The 21,795-nt window shown below is 36.9% G+C and overlaps 2 long non-coding RNA genes and 1 other non-coding gene across 4 annotated transcripts in view; 2 read left to right on the top strand and 1 right to left on the bottom strand.

The window, feature by feature from the left end:
• The window catches only part of LOC144237315 (uncharacterized), a 39,754-nt gene that overhangs the window by 3,954 nt on the left and 14,005 nt on the right, over positions 1-21,795 (top strand). Inside the window, exon 2 of one of the 2 annotated variants that reach the window (XR_013336823.1) lies at positions 11,510-11,685. The exons of the other annotated variant lie outside the window; for it this stretch is intronic. This is a non-coding gene — a long non-coding RNA (uncharacterized LOC144237315). The remainder of the gene's footprint in view (positions 1-11,509; positions 11,686-21,795) is intronic. 2 annotated transcript variants of the gene reach the window in all.
• On the top strand, positions 13,697-13,803 carry LOC144237334 (U6 spliceosomal RNA). The gene has a single exon (XR_013336832.1). It is a non-coding gene; the product is annotated as a U6 spliceosomal RNA (small nuclear RNA).
• The window catches only part of LOC144237316 (uncharacterized), a 50,108-nt gene continuing 46,900 nt past the window's right edge, over positions 18,588-21,795 (bottom strand). The window contains exon 3 of the long non-coding RNA XR_013336825.1: positions 18,588-18,772. This is a non-coding gene — a long non-coding RNA (uncharacterized LOC144237316). The remainder of the gene's footprint in view (positions 18,773-21,795) is intronic.

The raw sequence follows: 21,795 nt of genomic DNA, 5'->3' as shown, positions 1-21,795 counted from the left end.
TATCCATTCATCTATTGACAGGTTGTTTCTATATCTTGGTCATTGTAAATGATGTTGGAATGAACATAGGGGTGCATATATTTTATTGAATTTGTACTTTCGGGGTTTTTTTTTTGTAAATACTCAGAAATGCAATTACTTGTGTATTTATTTGGGTATTTATCCAAATATTTATCCAAATGCCCACAAGTAATTCTATTTTTAATAGAGAACAAGTAAGCTCTATTTTTAATATTCTGAGGAACCTCCATATTGTATTCCATAGTGGCTGCACCAATTTACACTCCCCACAGCAATGCACAAGAGCTCCCTTTTCTCGACATCCTCACCAACGCTTTTTATTTCTTGTCTTTTTGATAATAGCCATACTGTCAGGTGTAATATTATACCTAATTATGGTTTTGATTTGTATCTTCCTGATGACGACTGATGTTGAACATCTTTTCATGTGTCTGTCAGCCATCTGTATGTCTTCTTTGGAAAAATGTCTACTCAGATCCTTTACCCATTTTGTAATCAGATGGTTTGTTTTTTGTTATTGAGTTGTAGGAGTTCTCTATATACTTTTGATATTAATCGTATATTTGATATCTGATTTGCAAATATCTTTTCTCATGTAATAGATAGCCTTTTCATTTTGTTAATAGTTCTCCTCACTGTGTAAACTCTTTTTAATTTGATGTAGTTCCATTTGTTTATTTTTCCTTTTGTTGTTTTTGCCTTTGGAGTCAGGTCCCAAAAATCATTGCCAAGACCAAAGTCAAGGAACTTACCCTTATGTTTTCCTCTATAAGTCTCATGGTTTCAAGTTTCACGTTTAAGTCTTTAATCCATGTTGAGCTAATTTTTGTGATAAGTTGGTGGTCCAGTTTGATTCTTTTGCAGGTGCCTGTCCAGTTTCAACAATTTTATTTAAAAAATGTCCTTTTCCCATGGTACATTCTTGCCTCCTTTAAATTAATTGACCATTTGTGCTTGGGTTTATTTTGGGGCTCTTTATTCTGTTCCATTGATCCATGTGTCTGTTTTTATGCCAATACCATGCTGTTTTGATTCATATAACTTTATAATATAATTTGAAACCAGGGCCATGATGCTTCTTTGTTCTTTTTTCTCAAGATTGCTTTGGCTATTTGCAGTCTTTAGTATTTCCATATGAATTTTATTTATTTTTTTAAACAAGCAGTGAGCTGTACTTTGCCCACCTGTGTTTTATTAATTTTATTTTTTATTCTTTTTTTAGTTTTTATCTGTTTTTGACAGAGAGTGAGAGACAGAAGAAGAAAGAGCAAGTGAGCTCGTTAGTAGGGGCAGAGAGAAAGGGATACAGAGGATCTGAAGCAGGCTCTGAACTGAGAGCAGAGAGCTCAGTGGGGCTCCAACCCATAAACTCTGAGAGCATGATCTGAGCCAAAGTGAGACACTTAACCAACTGAGCCACCCAAGCAACCCTTCCATGCAAATTTTAGAATTTAGGATTTTTTGATCTACTTCTGTGAAAAATGTTGGTATTTTGATAGGGATTTCATTTAACCTGAAGATTGCTTTGAATAATATGAACATTTTAACAATACTAATTCTTCCAACCCATGAGCATGAAGTGTTTCCATTTATTTGTGTCTTCTTTAATTCCTTTCATCAATGTCTCAGTATTCAGTATACAGGCCTTTTACTTCCTTGGTTAAAATTATTCCTAGATATTTTATTCCTTTTAATGCAATTATAAATGGGATTTTTTTTATTTCTCTTTTTGATAGCTTGTTGTTAGTATATAAAAATGCAACAGGTTTTATATATTGATTTTGTACTCTGAATGTTACTGAATTCATTTATTAGTTTTAATTAGAGTTTTGGTGGACTCTATAAGGTTTTCAGTATATAAAACTATGTTCACAAATAGTGACAATTTCACTTTTTCCTTTCCAATTTGGATGTTTTTTATTTCTCCTGCCTAATTGCTCTGATTAGGACTCCCAGTACTATGTTGAAAAAAAGTGATGATAGTAAACAGCCTTGTCTTTTCCTAATCTTAACAGAAGAGCTTTCAGGTTTTCACTATTGAGCACAGTGTTAGCTGTGGTCTTGTCATATACGGCCTTTACTATGTTGAGGTATGTTCTATCTACACTCACTTTGTTGACAGAAGTTTTTTTAATCTAAAAATATGCTAAACTTTGATGACTACTTTTTCTGCATCTATTGAGAAGATCATTTTTATTCCTTCACTTCTTTTTCAATGCTTATTTATTTTGAGAGAGAGAGAGAGAGAGCACATGCAAGTAGGAGACGGACAGAATGAGAGGGAGAGAGAAAGAATCCCAAGTTAAGTTCTATGCTGTCAGCACAGAGCCCAACATGGGGCTCAATCTCATGGACCCTGAGTTCAGGACCTGAGCCAAAATCAAGAGTCAGATGCTTAAGTGACTGAGCCACCAGATGCTCCAGATTCCTTTATATTTTTAATGTGGTGTATCATAGTAACTAATTTGTAGACTGTGAACTATCCTTGCATCCCTGGAATAAATCCCACTTGATCATTGCAAATGCTTCTTTTAATATATTGTTAAATTCAGTTTGCTTGTATTTTGTTGAGAAATTTTTCATCTATGTTCGCCAGGAACAGTGGTCTGTAGTTATCTTTTTAATAGTGTCTTTGACTGGTTTTGGCATGAGGGTAATGCTTACCTCATAAAATGCATTCAGAAGCATTCCTTCCTCTTCAAATTTTGTAAGAGTTTGAGAAGGATTGGTATTAAAATCTTTGTTTAGTAGACTTCATGAGTAAAGCTGTCTCATCCTGAACTTTTGTTTGTTGGGAGGTTTTTGATTACTGATTCAATCTTGTGACTGTTTTGTAATTCTTATTATTTTTTTAAAGTTTATTTTTGAGAGAGAGAGAGAGAGAAGGAGGGGCAGAGAGTGACAGAGATACAGAATCTGAAGCAGGTTCCAGGCTCTGAGCTGTCAGTACAGAGCCCAATATGGGGCCTGAACTCATGAGCTGTGAGATCATGACCTCAGTCAAAGCTGGATGCTTAACCAGCTGAGCCACCCAGGAGCACCTTGTAATTCTTCTTTATTCCTTTCTTCCTTGTGTCTTGATGACTTTATGTAATATTATGCTCAGACTTCTTTCTTATTATCTTTTATGGGTCTACTATAGGTTTTTGTTGTGTTGTTACCATGAGGCTCACATATAACAGCCTATTTGTATAACCATCTATTTTAAGATGAAAGCAAGTTAAGCCTGAACACATTTTAAAACTCTGCATTTTTATCCCCCTCCCCATAAAAAATTTTATGTGTTTGCTGTCACATTTTATATTTTTAAATTTTGTAGATCCTTTAACAATTATAGTTATATTTTTACTATTTTATTTTAACCTTCATACTAGCTTTATAAATGATTAATCCACTATCTTTTCTATCTATTTACCTTTTTCAGTGAGATTTTTTACTTTCGTATGTTTTCTTGTTGCAAATTAGTGCCCTTTCCTTTTAGCTTAAAGAATTCTCTCCAACATTTCTTGTAAGGCTGGTTTAATGGTGATGAATTCCTTTAGGTTTTGCTTTTCTGGAAAACCCTTTCTCTCTCCTTCAATATTGAATGATAACCTTGCTGGGTAAAGTATTCTTGGTTGGAATTTTTTCCTTTCAGCACCTGAATATATCATGCCACTTCCTCTGGGCCCAAAAAGTTTCTGCTGAGAAATCTGCTGACAGCTTTATGGGGGTGGGGAAGATCTGCTGTATGTAACAAGTTGTTTTCTCTTGCTGCTTTTAATCACTCATCATGTTTTAATTTTACAGTTTTGATTTAATCTTTTCTAAATAAAGCACTGGATAAATACAGAACAAGATAACAAGAGTCCCTAGCAAAGGAGCCAGATTGGTATTAGCACCATCACCCGCCCCTTTCACCACCTCCCCAACCCTTTGGTTTTGTTTTTTTGTGATGATGGCATCTCTAGGACACTGCTTGATGTTCATGAAGTCCAGAGCTTCTGCACCAGCTCAGAAGCTTAAGAGAAATTATAGAGTGTGGATTTCATTGTGACTTCTTAAATGTTCTTATCATGCTAACCGGGATGCTTTTTTACCAGACATTTCAAGTTGTAACACACAGTTATATCTAAAGAAAAACATCAGACTTTGCAATGGTGGGCCCTAAGCTTCCCCCACTTTTCTAAGATCTTTAATTTATAGGGCACTTGCATAGCTCAGTTGGTTGAGCATCCAACTGCAGCTCAGGTCATGATCTCACGGTTTGTAGGTTTGAGCCCTGAGTCAGGCTCTGTGCTGACAGCTCAGAGCCTGGAACATGATTCAGATTCTGTGACTCCCTCTCTCTCTGCCACCCTCCCCGACTCACATTTTTTTGTCATGCTCTCTCTCAAGAAAATGAACATTAAAAAAAATTAAAATACATTTTCGACCATGGGTTACATTATCTTTCTTTTTAAAAAATGTTTATTTTTAAGAGAGAGAGCATGAATGGGGAGGGGCAGAGAGGCAGGGTGCAAGAATCCCAAGCAGGCTCCACACTGTCAGCACAAAGCCCGATGTGGGGCTCAAACTCACAAACTATGAGATCATGACCTGAGCCGAATCAAGAGTCGGACACTAAACTGACTGAACTACCCAGGTGCCCCACATTCTTTCTCTTAATGAAGCTACCTTTTAAAAAATAAACCCTATACTGAATTATAGCTTTACATATAATGAAATGTACCCATTTTAAGTGTGCAGGCTTAACAAATGTGTATACTTAGTGAGTATTTCATGACTACAAGATATAGAGTACCCTCCCCCTAACCACAGTCTCCTTAATGCCCTTTAGGTCAGTTCTCTCTCCACTCCCAACTTCAGGCAGTTGATCTGCTTTCTATCATGATAGGTTAAGTCTGATTTTTCAAGAATATTCTGTAAATAGTATGTATGCTTTTGGGGTCTGGCTTTTTACTTAGCATAAACTTTTTGAGGTTCATCAATGTTGTATGTATCTGTAACTAGTTCCTTCTTTCCCCTGAGTACTATTTCATCTTATGGCTATAATGCCTTTTGTTTATCCATTTGTGTACTGATGGACATTTGAATTGTTTTCATTTAGGGGCTGTAAGATACACATGGCAGGTTTACTCGAAAGTTTTTGTGCATCGTTCATTTCTCCTGGGAAAATATCTAAAAGCAAATACCTGGGTTGTATGTTAAATATGTTTTTAAGCTTTTAAGAAACTACAAACTACTTTCTAGAGTGGTTGATCATTGTGAATTCCCACTAGTAATACAGCTGACCCTTGAACAATGTGGGGGTTAAAGGCACCAACCCCCAACGCAGTTGAAAATGTGAGTATAACTTTTTACTCTCCCACCACCAAAACTTAACTACCAATAACCTACAGTTGATCAGAAGCCTTACTGATAACATAAACAGTCAGCTAATAACATATTTTATATGTATTACATACTGTATTCTTATAATAATCTAGAGAAAAGAAAATCATAAGGAAAATACATTTACAGTACTGTACTATATTTACCAAAAAAATCCACATATGCGTGGACTCACATAATTCAAACCCATGTTGTTCAAGGGTCAACTCTATAATGTATGCATTGGGAGTAACTGTTACAGAAAAAAGTAAAACAAAACAAAACAAAAAAGCACAAGTAGGTGTTATGGTGCTATTTACAGATGATGGTAAGAAAAGGCTTCCTAGACTGTTTTGAGCCAAAACTTGAAGTAAAGGTGAATGCCATGAAATATCTGGGAGTACAGCATTCAGAAGGGAAAAATAGCAGCACGTGTAAAAGGGTATTCCTTGGTGGGCTGGAGGAATATCAAGGAGGCCAAGGGGTTTGCAGTGGGGTGACAGAGACAGAAAGGAGGAAAAGAGCTCAGAAAGGCTGGGAGCTCAGTTCCTGAAGGGCTTTGTAGGCCAATGAACTTTGGAACGAATGAAATGAGGAGTCACTGGACGATTATGAACACTAAAGGGACACAACTTCTATTATATTTTAGAAGGATCACTTTTTTTTTTATTTTTTTTTATTTCTAGGAGAGAGAGAGACAGCGTGAGCAGGGGAGGGTCAGAGAGAGAGGGAGTCACAGACTGAAACAGACTCCAGGCTCTGAGCTGGCAGTCAGCACAGAGCCCGACGCGGGGCTCGAACCCACGAACCGCGAGATCATGACCTAAGCGAAAGTCGGACGCCCAACCGACTAAGCCACCCAGGCGCCCCTAGAAGGATCACTTTAATGTGAGAAATAGACTATAGGATGCAAGCATGAAAGGAAGCAGGCCAGTTAGGAAGTTATTCTAATCGTCCAGACTGAAGACCAGATCAGTGTGGTAGCAGCGATTCTGGACGTTTTCTAACAGCAGAGCTGACAATATTCCCAATGGATTGAAAGTGTCCTGGTGAAAGAAGAGTCAAATCTAATTAGGTCAATCTAATTCCAAATCCATAGTTCCTTTAAGTACAGGAAATAATCTGTTTAAAGAAGAAAGAAGGAAGGGGAAGAAATGCAGTTTGTGTGGTTAAAAACTGGTAAGAAACTAAATTAAATTCATGGTCACTGGCAAAGACAAACTGCTTTAATCACCCAAAATATCCTCAATCTAAATAGCTAAATGTCTGCCTGAAATAAATGTAATATTATGGAAAAAGTGTAATATGCAGATTGTAATGCTAATTTATAACTTTAAAATTCTATATATAGAATTGAATATAAAAATACTTCTCTCAAGGTTTAGAAAATAATAGTAAAGTAAAACAAGAACCATGGCAATTCTTTGAAATAGGAGATGAATACCTATTAATCATACCTATTCCATAGGAAATAAATTTTAAGTGTAGATAAATATATGGCTCCTTTGGGCCAAATCCAGTGCATTGGAGACTACAGTCAGTCTGCTGATTCTAAGCCTAGCACAGATACCCTCTTTGATCAATTGCTGACTCCTATTCAGGACTGCTAACCTTTTCTGCCTATTTTTTTTTTAACAAACTCTTTTTTTTTTTTTTTTGAGAGAGAAAGAGAGAGAGAGCAAGTGCTCAGCTGCATGAGGGTGGGGAGAAGGGCAGAAGGAGAGAAAGAAAGAGAGAGGGTGGGGAGAGAGGGGGAGAGAATTCCAAGCAGGCTCTACACTCAGCACAGAGCCTGATGCAGGGCTCGATCCCATAACCCTAGGATCATGACCCAAGCCAAAACAGAGTCAGATGCTCAACCAAGTTATGCAGGTGCCCCTCTGCATATTTTAATTAAAGACATCAAATACCAGCACCTTTAATATCCAAGATACACATCCTGAAACACTGATAGATGACTATGAGACATTCTACAATATATTCACAGACTTAGTAAGGTCCACCAAATGATAGCTCAACATAAATAACTCAGAAGAATCAATTTCTAAGAAAACTTGATCTTTATCAACTACCCTAAGTATTTTGAAACATCTAATGCTACTATAGATGTGTGGATTTCCTTTTCATATATTTTTCAATATCAAAATATTTTCAAATATATATGTCTATTGGAGGTAGGAGGTTGAAGGAGACAGCTTAGAAATTCACAAAGAAAAAAATATTTGCAAACACATTTAAACAAGGCAGGTTTGGGAATTGTAATTTTTACTTCTTTGATGCAGACTATATGATAATTATATTTCCCCTAAAATTTAAAAAAAAAATAGAAAAGAGAGGACTATAGAATTTAACTACCAAAGCATTTGGGTGGTGTTTGTCCTTTTATTGCACTGTAAATATTTTGCATATGTCTAGAGCAAGCACCAGTAATTAGGCCATAATCGTAACATGTCACTCTTAAACACAACAGCTGTGTATATTTGGAAAGATTAAGAACTAGATTGTTCAGTTAATTCTGGGAGCCTTGTTTACCACACTAAGATGTCTGGCAAGACTTATTGTTTACTTGATGTGATGTACTTGTTATTTTATTAAATATTAAATATTTAAGACTGCATAGTTTAAAATTTTATATAGAAAGTCTTTTACCTAATTTTGAGGAGAGTTAAAGAAGAATTATTCCTAAGGTATAATTTTAATTCTTTATATAGTACCCAATAATATACCACATACAATTTGATGCTTGATCATTTTTTTGCAATCATGACTCATTACGTCTATACACACACAAATTTAAATATTAAAATTTATTTTCTTGATTATTCCTTGTAGTTGTTCATGAGGTAGTATTTCTGTTTTATAGATAAAAGTATATAGAGTCAAGTACGTTGCACAAGCAAAAAATCACATGAGAGTAGGGGCACCTGGGTGGTTCGGTAGGTTAAGCAACCAACTCTTGATTTTGGCTCAGTTCATGATCTCACTGTTTATGGGTTCAAACCCCACATCAGGCTCTGTGCTGACAGTGCAGAGCCTGCCTGGGATTCTCTCCTTCCCTCTCTGTTCCTCCCCAACTTGTTCACTCTCTCTTTCAAAAATAAATAAGTAAACCTTTGGGGGAAATAAAATCACAGGAGAGTAAAAAAATAAAAAATCACATGAGAGTTCAATGAGTAGCAGAACATGATGCATTAATTTTGTGCTTACAGGTTAGTGAGCCCCAAACATCTTTGTTTCTTTGTTATTCTTCTGGCAAGATGTTTGGTGTGTTTCCTGATGGAGAAACTCCAAATGCACATTTTATACTAAGTTTAGAGTAGACCAAATTGTTAGTGGGAAGGATCACCTCTTCTAAATAAAATCCAGTATTTGAAAAACAAACATAATCACAATTCATATAATTCTGGAACTTCAGAATAGTAAACTGATAAACATAATAATAAGCAAAATAAAGTTTCTAGTGACTTTTCTGACTTTTGTGGTTCATCGTATATCATGTTTTATTTTGCTAAACAACTTTTGAAAACTTACTAACCAGGAGAAATGTAAATTACAGATCTAACTCATTGAAGTAACATATATTAATATTACCCAGGTAGTAAATTTTAATAAAGCCCATTTTAAATTGGAAAATATAAGCCCATTTGGAAACTCCTGTCAATTATTTAACCAGCAAGGGCACTGAACATCTATTAATGGTCTAGGTTGATGAAGAGATATGAGAAATAAATAAATGAAATATTCTTTGCTTTCAAAGCATTTACAATCTATGTCTTAGTGACAATTTTGTTTCATGGTGGTAAGGTAAAAGATTCTATCTGAATCTCATGACTTTTTTGTACAATACCATGTACATATTGAAAATGTTTGCTGCAAACAGGGTCCTTAATGTATTCACTGAGTGAAGATTCCATATACCTGTTCAAAACAATTCAGTGTGGATGAAACCCTTACCAATGAGGTGACCTCTGAGAACTTCTTCACCCTCAAAAAAGAAAAATAATATTGGTTCTGCCTCCTGGTGCTGGCAAGGAACACATGAGATAATGAGCATGCAAGCATTCACAGAAGACTTCTAGGCCATTTCTAAACAGATTTCCAGAGCATCAAAGACTACAGCATTTAATGAAGCAATAAAAACTTTAGGAAAACAGTTTGAAAATATAATTTGAATAAAAAAAATAAAATTGGAGTAATTATTCAATCTTATTGGGCCTTCTGCCCAATCATTTCTCCTCTTTTCTATACAGTCTATCTTGGTGTTTTTAAATTTTTGAATTAATCAATCAATTAATTAATTAAAGTAGGCTTCACACCCAGCACAGAGCCCAACAAGGGTCTTGAACTCATGCCCATGAGATCAAGACCTGAGCTGGGATCAAGAGTAAGACACTAAACTGAAGGAGCCACCCGGGTGCCTGGCCCCTCTTGGTGTTCTTTAGAAGGGAAAAGTTAAGTCATTTTTCTGGTGCGAAATTTTTTATGACAATTACCTAAAGACTCTTACCAGTCTATTTGATTTCTTGTGTGTAATCCTGACTCAAGATCATTATGTTGAATATCAACCGTGCTTCAATAATTATTTATTGTGTAAGTTCAAGGTAAAATTCACTGTGCAGGACATGGAAACAAAAAACATATATTAATCTATATAGATAGTATGCCCAATTGCCATTTAGCAGAAATAATTTCATAAATTCTATAAAGCTGAATTTATATTGTTGAGAGGCACTTGAAATTTGTCCTTTTGTGTAAGTTAACTGTCAAGGTAAACAAACTAATGTTTTTATCATTAACAACAGAATCGGGTCATAAGAAAAATAGCTTTTATTTTAGAGAGAGAACAAGTGAGAAGAGAGGAGAGGAGCCAAAAGAGAGAGAGAATCTTAAGCAGGATCTATGCTCACCACAGAGCCCAGTGTGGGGCTTGATCCCATGATCCTAGAATCATAATCTTAGCCAAAATTAAGAGTCGGGCACTCAACCACCCAGGTACCCCAGGAAAATACAGTTTTAGAGCTTGTTCATTGTTGATATGGCATGAAAAAGCAATTTACTAAACATAGAGAAAAATATTTTGGTGAAAATAGATGTAAAAATAAAGCAGTCTATATCAGTGAAACAATCTTTTATTGAATTCAAAATATTATGTGTAGAATAATTTGATTTTAGGACCTACAAAATGGGAGGAGAGTTTTTTATGAGTCAGTTTTAAAAGTGCATAAACTTCTAGAGAAGTTAATAATAGCTGAGTAAAATTTTGAGACCCAAATAGGAGTTTCCATGGTTTGCCTAAATCTGCTCAATCTAAACCATTGTAAAAGATACAACCTATCTTCAGATATTTCATATAAATCTAATACTTAGAGCTTTAGAGTGCTTGCTGTAATAGCCAAGATAATGAAAAATGAAGATTTCTAGGTTAAAATAAAGGGTAAAATACTTGTACTTGTGTTTGCTTCCTTTCTATAGACTCATCAAAATGAGAGAAATGCAATTTAAAAAGAATAACCTCCTAAGGACAAAGAGTGCAGAAGAGAAGTCAATACAAGAAAATCTTAGAAACTGAAAAGCAGACATAGAAATTGTAACTACCTGTTAAAACTTTAGAAAGCAACTATGGGGAAAAAGTAAGAAATTAATTTACATTTCTGATTTCCTAAAGGCTCCAAATTGTTGGCAATAGGTCTTTCTGAACTGTGGCACCTGTAAAGCTATCAACAGGAGAATGAGTGGGAAGTGTCTCTAGGGTACAGTTAAACATCTCCACCTTTCCCCCCAACTCCCTGCCCCAGAACTCTCCCCCTATTCTGTGTAATGGATTTACTGTGCAGGTAGACAGAACATGGCAGGTTTATTCTAGAGAGGATCTTTGAAATCGAGGACACCAGGCAAAATCGAAGCTAGGGGAGCCACGCTAAAAATAGTGGAACTCAGGGGCACCTGGGTGGCTTAGTCGGTTGAGTGTCCGACTTTCGCGTAGGTCATGATCTCGCGGTTCGTGGGTTCGAGCCCCGCGTCGGGCTCTGTGCTGACTGCCAGCTCAGAGCCTGGAGCCTATTTCAGAGTCTGTATCTCCCTCTCTCTCTGACCCTCCCCTGCTCATGCTGTCTCTCTCTCTCTCTCTCTCTCTTAGGAATAAATAAAAATATTTTTAAAAAATAGTGGAACTCCGTGAACTTGAACACAGGGAGATCTCAGAATGGCTCTCTTGTCTTTCTGCTCTTGGTTCCTGTAATGCCTGCTTCCAGCCTCTACTTCCAAGACCTAGGAATGGCAAAATCACCTGTTGGGAATCTGATCCAAGAAAAGGTAAAAATTCTGATTGACATCAGTGTTCCTTCCATCAAAGAGACCACCCAAATCACCAACCAAGGGCAAAGCCCACATCAAGGTACTACACCCAGATGTACTCAGAGCTTCCATAGCTGTCTGATCTTCACACTCTTAGAAAATCAAAGGTCATTTCGTATCTGAAGAGAGCTTCTAAATAAGAGACAAAGACGGAAACAAGCAGTTAGAAGCAACCCTGAAGAGATGAACGGAGGGGAGGGAAGAAAATGGAAATACCATCTTTCATATCTATCACAAATAGACAACAGAGAGTATACCATATCCACAGCATTAGAACAGCATGATTATCTATCATCTATCTAAAGAGAACAACAAAAAAAGAGCTCCTAAAAGTTCAAATTATGAGAATAGAAACTTTTTGAAACAAATGATAAAAGGCTGAAAGATAGTTAAGTAGAAGTTATCTCTCTGAAAGTAGAGCAAAAAAGACAATGAGAGGATCACAAGAGAGAAAAGATTTAGAAATCAAAGAACTAGAGAACAGTCCAGGAAGCCCAACATCTGAGAAATTGAAGAAAGGGAGTTAAGAGGAAATGGATAGAAGAAAATAATCAAATAAGTAAATCAAGAACACTTTGCATAGAAAGATATGAGTTTGCACATTAAAAGGGACTACCAAGTGCCCAGGGCAAAGATTTCTAAATCAGTGTTTGGGGGATGGGGGTAGAAGGGTAACTTCAGGCGGTGTTCTTAGAGAATATATTTATAGTGCTGCTTCTTGATTTTGCAGAATTAGGCATTACCTATTGACTTCCTAACAAGGTAGATGTGGATTCAGTATTGCTTTGCCATTACCCCTTCATATCTATCCCTCTTCTCATCCTCACATCTACCTCATGTAATTATATAGCACTTTTGGTTAAATCAATATTCATTGTTTACATTTTTATGACAATGTTAAAGCTATTCACAGATGAGCCATGTAGCATTTGGTAATTTCTTTCCTGTATAACCTTTTGTTTTCTTTAATCTCTGTTTCTTTACTTGCAAAAGTGGTAAATTCATGGTTTGATATATTTCTGATAGATTCAAACACTGTCTTTAAAAAACAATCCCCCCTCCCATCTGCTCTGCTGGCTTCAGAGTTACCTTCATTCTTAGGCAAGTGCTTCCAGCAAGCAGGCTCTAAACAGCAACAAACTGACACTCTAGCAGTTTAGAAACCTCAGGAGATAAAGGGAATCTTTTTCTCAACAGCTCCAGTAAAAGAATCAATGTTTCGCTCAAGAGGATGTGCTTACTACTCTTTTTGCTCCCGAGTCACCACTTTACCTACGGGTGGAGTCAAGTTTTATTTGCCTTAGAATTGAGAATTGCAAAGAGTTTCAGCAAACAAAGAAAAACTGTAATGCATTTGTATTTGCACCTATACTATATAGCATAGTTCAAACTCAAAAAGTTCTAGAATTTTACAGGCTAGAAAGGGCAAGAATAAGCAATGCCTCTGGATTGAGGAAACATTATATAAACTAAGTTTTCAAGTTTAAACTTGTCTAATGGAAAATAGCATTATGATTTTAGAGTTAATTCAGGGATTTTGTACTGATACTCAAAAAAAGCAGAATATATTAATCAAAAGACAAGATGGATTTATGCTATCTTTTAATATCACAAACATGTTTTGATGCAGTTCAGCTGATCTTTTAAATGTTGTATTTAATACTAGTTTTGATGAATATTGTGACCTATGCAACCTATTAAGTGAGGCAACCAGTGAGTATAGGAATTTAGTATTTAGGATACCTTACTGATTGTGTGAGACTTTAGCCATACAATTTTGGTTTTCTAAGGGTTCATTTCCCCCTCTTTTTTTTTGGTAATTTTATTATTATTATTATTATTATTTTTTTTTTTACCAAACTAAAAGTCTTTAGCTGTAGGTCAAATATTTTGTAGTATAATAAGGATCAGGTGTGTAGGTTGGGGAAAAAAAAAAAAGTACCAGCAGGATTTCAAAAGTAATGAACATGTGCTCCCTTCTGCAGCACAGATACTAAAACTAGAACAATTCAGTTGAGATTAGCATGGCCCCTGAACAAGGTTGACATGCAAATTCATGAAGTGTTCTATGTATAAATATATACAAATAAAACAAATAGCTTCATAGTTCAGAGATCTCTTAGTAGTGCTCTATACCGATCTTTAGTGTTACCATATTTATATTTCTCTTAGGATTCTTTTATTAATCTCTCTGCAGTGTGACTACATTTATATCTAAGCTTACAAGTATAAATGTTCATTCTGTATTTCTCCATCAGTGTTAGAGGACTATGATGACCACTTTTAGTTTATGACAATACAACCCTAACATTTGCAAAGAGTGATAATGAAAAGAGCTAACATTAAGTTTCACAAAACTCCTACAAGTTAGACACTATTATTATTTCCAGCATACTAATGAGGAGACTGAAAAAGAAGACAGAAACTTACTTAAGGCAAAACTAAGTGGTAAAAGCCTAACTAGCCTGAACCCAAAGCCTCCACAAGGTAATAAACCATAAGACAGTGTTATGGGGTTGTGATAGCCTGCCTAATAATACCTAAAAAGAGAAAAAAAAAGACATCAACATGTAGTTTGTATGGTATATGTAACAAGCCAAGAGGTCTATAATTTGACAGAAAAGGTCATGTTGTGGGGGGCACCTGGATGGCTCAGTCGGTTGATCATCCGACTGTGGGTCAGGTCATCATCCCATGATTCATGAATTCGAGACCCTCTGACAGCTCAGAGCCTGGAGCCTGCTTCAGATTCTGTGCTTCCATGTTTTTCTGCCCCTTCCCTGCTCACATTCTCTCTCTCTCTCTTCAACGTAAACATTTTTAAAAAATCTTTTTAAGGAAAAGGTCATGTAGCTGTTTGTAAGTGGAATGGACTACTCATTGAGATCACCTGCTTAGTAGCTGTAAGTGTAAAAATGATAAACTAAGTTAATAGAGAAAAGATAATAGCCCACCATGGAGAACACTTTTTACCATTCTAGAAAAACAGAATGGTCTTTTAGTGTGCTGTCACTCATTCTCTTCTGTCATACCACCTTCCAGCCCATTTTTTTCTTAAAGTATTTTTTCATAATATAAATTAAGTATGCAAAAGGTACACAGAATAACAGAATATACATATACCATCATTCAACTCCATCAAGTTCTAACAATTTGCTTGCTAATGTTTTGCAAGGAAATTTGCAGTTTTGCTTGCAGATCTTTTTTGTTGTTGTTGTTGTTGTTTAATGAGGTGATAGAGTTTAAATAGTATATAGAACATACTTCTATGGCTTAAAGAATAATAAAACAAATACTCATATACCCTCTAGCAAATCTGAAAAATAAAGCATCACTACTACCTTAAAAGCCCTCTCTGTTTGCCTCTGTAATGCTGATAGTTTGACTGAATACAGAGCTCCAAGTTGTAAATAATTTGACCTCTGAATTTTGAAGGCACTGTGTTGACTTCACTTCTGTTGAAGCTCTTTGCTCCTAGTGTTTTGAAATTTTACAATGATGTATCTTGTTGTGGGTTTATTTTTATCCATGTATTGAGCACTCTGTGAACACTTTCAATCTGGAAATTCCTGAACTTCTGCTCTATGAAATATTATTGGGTTATATTTTTTGATGTTTGCCTATATTCCCTACTCTTACTTGAATTTTGGATATGATGAGCTGGTGTCTTAACTTTCTTTTATTTGCTCTTATTTTTTATCTCTTTGCCTTTCTGCTCTACTTTCTCAGAGATTATCTTAATTGTACATTTAAGCCCTTCTAATGTCTATGTGTTTATAATTTTCAGTGGCTCCTGTGAGATAACAGAAAATATATACATAGGTCTCTGCCTCCTGGTTCCTGGCACAGAACTGCTAAAACTCTCGTAATTTCCTAAATGATAGGAGTAATTGGAGCATTTTTTGGTCTAATAAGGTGACTCTAGGTGGGCTTCTGGATGGGGTCTGGTCACCAGAAAGACCAAGCCATGATTAGAAGCTTGGAACTTTCAGCCCCACTCCCAGTTTTCTAGAGGGGAGGGAGGCTGTAATATAAGACCCCAATAATATGGGGGTTCAGAGAACTTCCAGGTCGGCCACACCAGGAGGGTGACACACCCCACAGTTTCACAGGGACAGAAGCTGCTGTCTCAGATCCGTCCCAGACCTCATCCTATGTATCTCTTCATCTGGTTCTTTATCTGTATGCTTGATCAGACCTGTTAGTAAAGTGCTAAATGTAAGTGTTTCCCTGAGTTCTGTGAGCAGATCTAGCAAATTAGTCAAACCTGAGGAGGGGGTCATGGGAACCTTCGATCTGTAGCCAGATCTGACAGAAGTTGGGGGTAACTGGCGGAACCACTACTTGTGGCTGGCATCTGAAGTTGGGGGGGGTTAGTCTCATGGGACTGTGCCCTTAACCTGCTCGATGATAGTATCTCTGGATAGAGAGTGTAGAATTGAGTTAAATTCCAGGACACCCAGCTGGCGTCATGGTGAATTGCTTGGTTTGGGGGAAAATCTGCACACATCTAGTGACCAGAAGTGTCAGAAGTGACAGAGACAAGAGCTCTGTGTGAGTAGTAAAGGACAAAGGCTCAGAAGGGAAAAGCTGGGTGGTTTTTCTTACACGACTCCTTTTTCCTGTCCTTTTAATAAAGCATCTTATTCTTCTTTTATGGCTGCACTATCTTATTTCTCTCTCCCTGAACATAAAAAATAACTAAAATGTATTTTTCTCTTTGCATGGCTGTTTCTTTGAAAATGCTTTTTTCCCATGGCTGCCTGGGTGGCTCAGTAAGTTAAGCATCTGACTTCACTTCAGGTCATGATCTCAGGATTTGTGGGTTCAAGCCCCACGTCCAACTCTGCAATGACAATGTGGAGCCTGCTTGGGATTTTCTCTCTGTCCTCTCTTTCTGCCCCTCCCTGTCTTGCACTCTCTCTCAAAATAAATAAATACACTTAAAAACATAAAGTGAGTTTTTTCTGTTTCTTTGCTTTAAGGTCTCTTTGTGTTATTCCTCGGTATCTAGTAGTGATCTCTGACTGCGAGCTCTCCTTTAAGACTAGCGCATTAAAGGGGTGCCTGGGTGGTTCAGTTGGTTAAGTGGTCGACTTCAGCTCAGGTCATGATCTGGTGGTTCATGAGTTCAAGCCCCATGTCAGGCTCTGTACTGACAGCTCAGAGCCTGAAGCCTGCTTCGGGTTCTGTGTGTCTCTCTCTCTGCCCCTCCCCTACTCACGCTCTGTCTCTCTGTCTCTCAAAAATAAATAAGTGTTAAAAAAACTTTTTTTTTTAAAAAAAAGAATGGACCATTAAAAAGATGTTTGAAGGGGACCGAGGGGTGGCTCAGCTGGTTAAACATCCAACTTCAGCTCAGGTCATGATCTCACAGTTTTTGAGTTTGAGCCTCACATCAGGCTCAGTGCTGACAGCCCGGAGCCTGGAGCCTGCTTCAGATGCTGTGTCTCCCTCTCTCTCTATCCCTCCCCAGCTAATACTCTGTCCCTTCTCTGTCTTTCTCTGAAAAATAAGCATTAAAAATTATAAAAAATAAAAAGATGTTTGGAGTTCCATATCAATGCATGGGGCTTACTGAACACAAGCTTATTTCAAGGTGTTTTGGTTAAACCATTTCATCGGGAAATCCCAGACACCTGTGCACATAGGTGCCTTTGAAGAGCTGGAAAATTCCGCAGGAGAGATTATTCCTTTCTCCTTCCTTGCTAGTAAAACCTGGCTGCTAATGTTTCTGAGCCAGGGGTCTGGTGGAGGGATGGTGGTATGTCCACAGCCAGTATGTAAACATTTCATTTAATCAGTTTTCCTTGTAGTGGCTGCCTCTGCCCTCAACTATGCACTGAGCCCCTTAGTCAAGAAACACTGTGTTCTATCCTCTCTGGAGGATACAACTTCAGGGCTCTGCTGACAGAGAAAAACAGCAATCCTACTAATTGGCGTTACAAGGCTTTGGGTAACTAATTCTTCAACATGGAGTCAATCCTCCTTTTTTAGGCCCAACTTTGTTCCCATTTCCAAAATTATCAGATACTCCCATCGTTGAGCTGTTTGTGGGTTTTGAGGTATATATTGGGCTGCTTTTTGTACCTTCTCTACTATCATTTTAGAGTGGGAGGAAGCTTCTTGAGTTCTGCTAAACCCATCTAGTTTCAGATTCCTGGTCAGATTTCCCATTCTTTTTGTTCTTGTAAATAAACCTTTATTTTTGTTCTTGGTGTTCTACAGTTTAACTATGACAAGTTTAGGTGTGGATGTCACCGATCTTGCTTATGTACCTGAATGTGAAGATTTTTACAGTCCTAGAATACTTTCATTTACACTTAAATATATACTAATATATTTATATATAAGTAGAAACACATATATCCTCTACTAGTGGTTTTAATGTATATATCACAGTATTCTGGAAAATGTCTTTAATCACCTAGCCTCCTAATTCACTCTTTAGCGTGTCCATAAACTATTTTTAAATTGTATATAAAGCTAAATAAATTGTATATAAAATTTAATTATCATATATCTTATTTCTAGGATTTCTATTTAGTCATTAAAATTTTTTTTTAATGTTTATTTATTTTTGAGAGACAGAGGACAGAGAATGAGCAGGGGAGGGGCAGAGAGAGAGGGAGACACAGAATCTGAAGCAGGCTCCAGGCTCTGAGCGGTCAGCATGGTGCCCAACATGGGGCTTGAACCCATGAACCATAAGATCATGACCTGAGCTGGAGTTGGAGGCTTAACTGACTGAACCACCCAGGCGCCCCTCTATTTAGTTCTTTAAAAATAATTCTTTAAACATTTTGAACATGATTATCATATATTCCATAGCCTATAATTTCAGTATCTATGGCCTTTGATTTTGTTGTGGTGATGATACTTTGTTTTCTTGTTTTTGTTTCTCCTATAGTGGCTTGTTAGTCCTGTTTTGATATTTTTCATTCTGTACTTCTGTTCCTTGGAAATTCATTTGTGAGAAGCTTGAAACTTGGATTTAAAACATCTACACTGTCTTCTATCCATTCTTCCCACGAACATAGCCAACCTAGAACCACATTAATGAATATTTTTAGTTTGGGTATTTTGAGCCATATACAGACTATCAATTCTGATCCTAAACTCAGGTAGAGGCTAGCTTGAGGTTAAATATTATCAAGACTTCCTACTCTCATTCAGAGTTAATGCCAAGGAAGGCAACGGTCTTTACTATTATCCCTTTCTCTTAGCTATTTCATTGAGAGATTTTTGTTATTGTTGAAGGACAATCTTAAGTAAGATTTTTTATACCAAATGGGTCCTCAAGTTTATCTTTTTCACTTCTATTAAGCTGTTAAATCTGAAGCAATATATCCTCTCGAATTAGATCATAGTCTACCATGCACTTGCCCCTAGTTTAAGAAATTAGCCAACGCCTTATTCTACATTCATGGCCCTCTTCCATATTTCACATTATCATAAATTAGATCATTTGCATTTTAAGGAAACCAGAAATGATCTCTAAACGTAAAAAGCTTTACCTGAAAAAGACACATAAACCATCTAAACACACACAAAGAAGTTACTTTGAAACGCAAATGTACGAATACTTATTAAGCATAAAGGAGAGAAAGATGGAGCTGCCTGATGGGAAAGGAAGCATATGGCATGAGGTGACTGTACATAGGCAACCAGGAGTGTACCCAGCCTGGCTGTCCTCATTTCCCCCTCAGCTGCATGCTGACGAAACATTTCCTCCCTGTTTGGCAGCTGGAACATTTTTAGCAGCCGTGGAGTCCAGACATGCACACATTTAGCTCCTCAATGCTGCTCCTGATTGACGGTCCCTAAAATGGAAATCTCTGGAAATTTGGTCATTTAGAGTCTAATATCTCATCAGAAAGAATTAAAACACCAAGTGTATTGTTCCTTTTCCCGGCCAACGTTATTCAATTGCACTCCTCTACCATACAGCCTTAAAGTTACATGGTGCTAAGCATGGATTTTTCCACGGAATGAGGAAATTCTAACTCTAATGTTAGTCTCTTTTCCAATGACACCAAGTGGTAGGGAAGGGGATCACCATCTTTGGAGACATGGTCGTGTAGTTAGCTGCTACAGAGAACCAACCTTATAGAGGAGTTGAAATTCCTAGAAGAAAAGCGGGGGATCTATTTTTATTTTTCTTCCTTTTGTCTGATACAACTTAGCAGAACACAAATTTGGAGGTGTGGATCTTTTGGCCACTGTGCTTGACACATACCCCAGTGAAAAAACCCAAACTCTCTTCCTGTTCTCCTTCCCTAGCACACTTTTCCACCTCCCATTCCAATTTGTGTGTGTGCCTATGTGTGTGCGTGCGTGTACAACTTGATAAGGTAAGTCTATTATTTACATGAAAATGTAAAAGGCCAACTATAACTAAGACATAGATGGCGAAAAGGTAAGAGTTCTACTAGAAATCAAATATAATGTAAGAAGTGGGAACCTTCAGACCACCACCATTTAAGAAGACAAAAGGAGAAGGGTGTTTAGAGGAAATCTCTTATTACAACCTTAAAAGTTGGGGGGAGGCTCTAGGAAATAGGATCTGAAATATATGTGGTTTTCCAACAAGTGCTTACAAACTGCTTTGCATTTATAGTAAAAGTTAAAAAAAATCTGCATTTCAGTTCTAACTAGTCACATGTCACAAGCTTGCTTTCTTTCCCTATGTAAAATGGGGATAATTCTAATAATTCTAGAATCACTAGAGCAAATATCTTTAAAATGAAAAAGTATTGGGGCACCTGGGTGGCTCAGTCGGTCAAGTGTCCAACTTTGACTCAGGTCTTAATCTCACAGGTTTGTGAGTTCTAGCCTGACGTCGGGCTCTGGTTGACAGCTTAGAGCCTGGAGCCTGCTTCAGATTCTATGTTTTCCTCTCTCTGTCCCTCCCTTGCTCATTCGTTGTATTTCTCTGTCTCAAGAATAAACAAACAGTAACAAAAAATTTTAATGAAAAGTATTGTTATTACTATTAAGCTCAGTTTCCTTTAAGACCAGTAAGAGTTTTAAACTAGTGACTTTGATGAAAAATTGTGGCTACTTTGTGAGAAAATCATTTAAAAATTTTGCAGGTGGCAGCCCAATACAGTTAAAGGAATAATTTTTTTTTTCCATTTTGCAGATAGTTATACAGGAGATGTATAGATGGTAAAAATTAAACATATTAATGCCTGTCTAAAAATGTGATGGAACACTACAAACACTGGGTTTTGGTCTACCTCTGATTCATAGTTCAACTAATTAATGGTTGAAATGAAAACATCTTGTATATTTCTAATAAGCGTGATAAATGCTTAACAAATATTTTCTGAATAATTTCTTCACTGCCAACTCAGCACAGGCAACAACATTCTGTATTTGTTACTTGTGAGTGCATGCTGCTAGCAGTGATGCTTACTCAGAGCCCACAGTCAACTATTTATTCTCTCCCAGGCATGTACAGGGACAGTTGGAAGGTCATGCATATCTATGCAATGACAAAAAATTGTGAGATTTCATTTGTAATTTACAAGCATGAAATGGAACTTTTAATGTATTATGTAATCTTTTGGAAGTTTAAAATGTTGCTATTTCTGCTAACACTTGCTATTGGAGATTTTGTATAAAATTTCAAAATAGCTCATTCTGAGTTATCTTCAAGATAAACACACTTCTGTCCATCAACAATTAAAATAACCCAATGTCATCATAATTAAATATTGCTATCTTTGTAATACCTTTTATGTTAATCATGTGCTGGCCAGCTGATAGTCAACTGGCTAGTATTTCTGTGCTGGGATGCCAAGAACAAAATTTCATAAAGCCTTTACCTCTCAATGAAAAAAAATAGTCTTTTTTAATCAAATCAGAATGGATGGAGGGTAATCAATTAAGAATGGATGGGTGGCACAGTTGGTTAAGTGTCTGACTCTCGATTTGGGCTCAGACCATGATCTCACCATTCATGGGATCCAGCCCTACATTGGGCTCTATGCTGACAGGTTAGTGGGGAGCCTGCTTAGTATTCTCTTTCTCTCTGTCTGTGCCTCCCCAGCTGGAATGTGA

Source organism: Crocuta crocuta, unplaced genomic scaffold (genome assembly GCF_008692635.1).
Source record: "Crocuta crocuta isolate KB4526 unplaced genomic scaffold, BGI_CrCroc_1.0 scaffold196, whole genome shotgun sequence".
Lineage (NCBI taxonomy): Eukaryota > Metazoa > Chordata > Mammalia > Carnivora > Hyaenidae > Crocuta > Crocuta crocuta.
The sequence above is the reverse complement of the archived record's forward strand: the minus strand, read 5'-3'. Positions and strand labels throughout refer to the sequence as shown.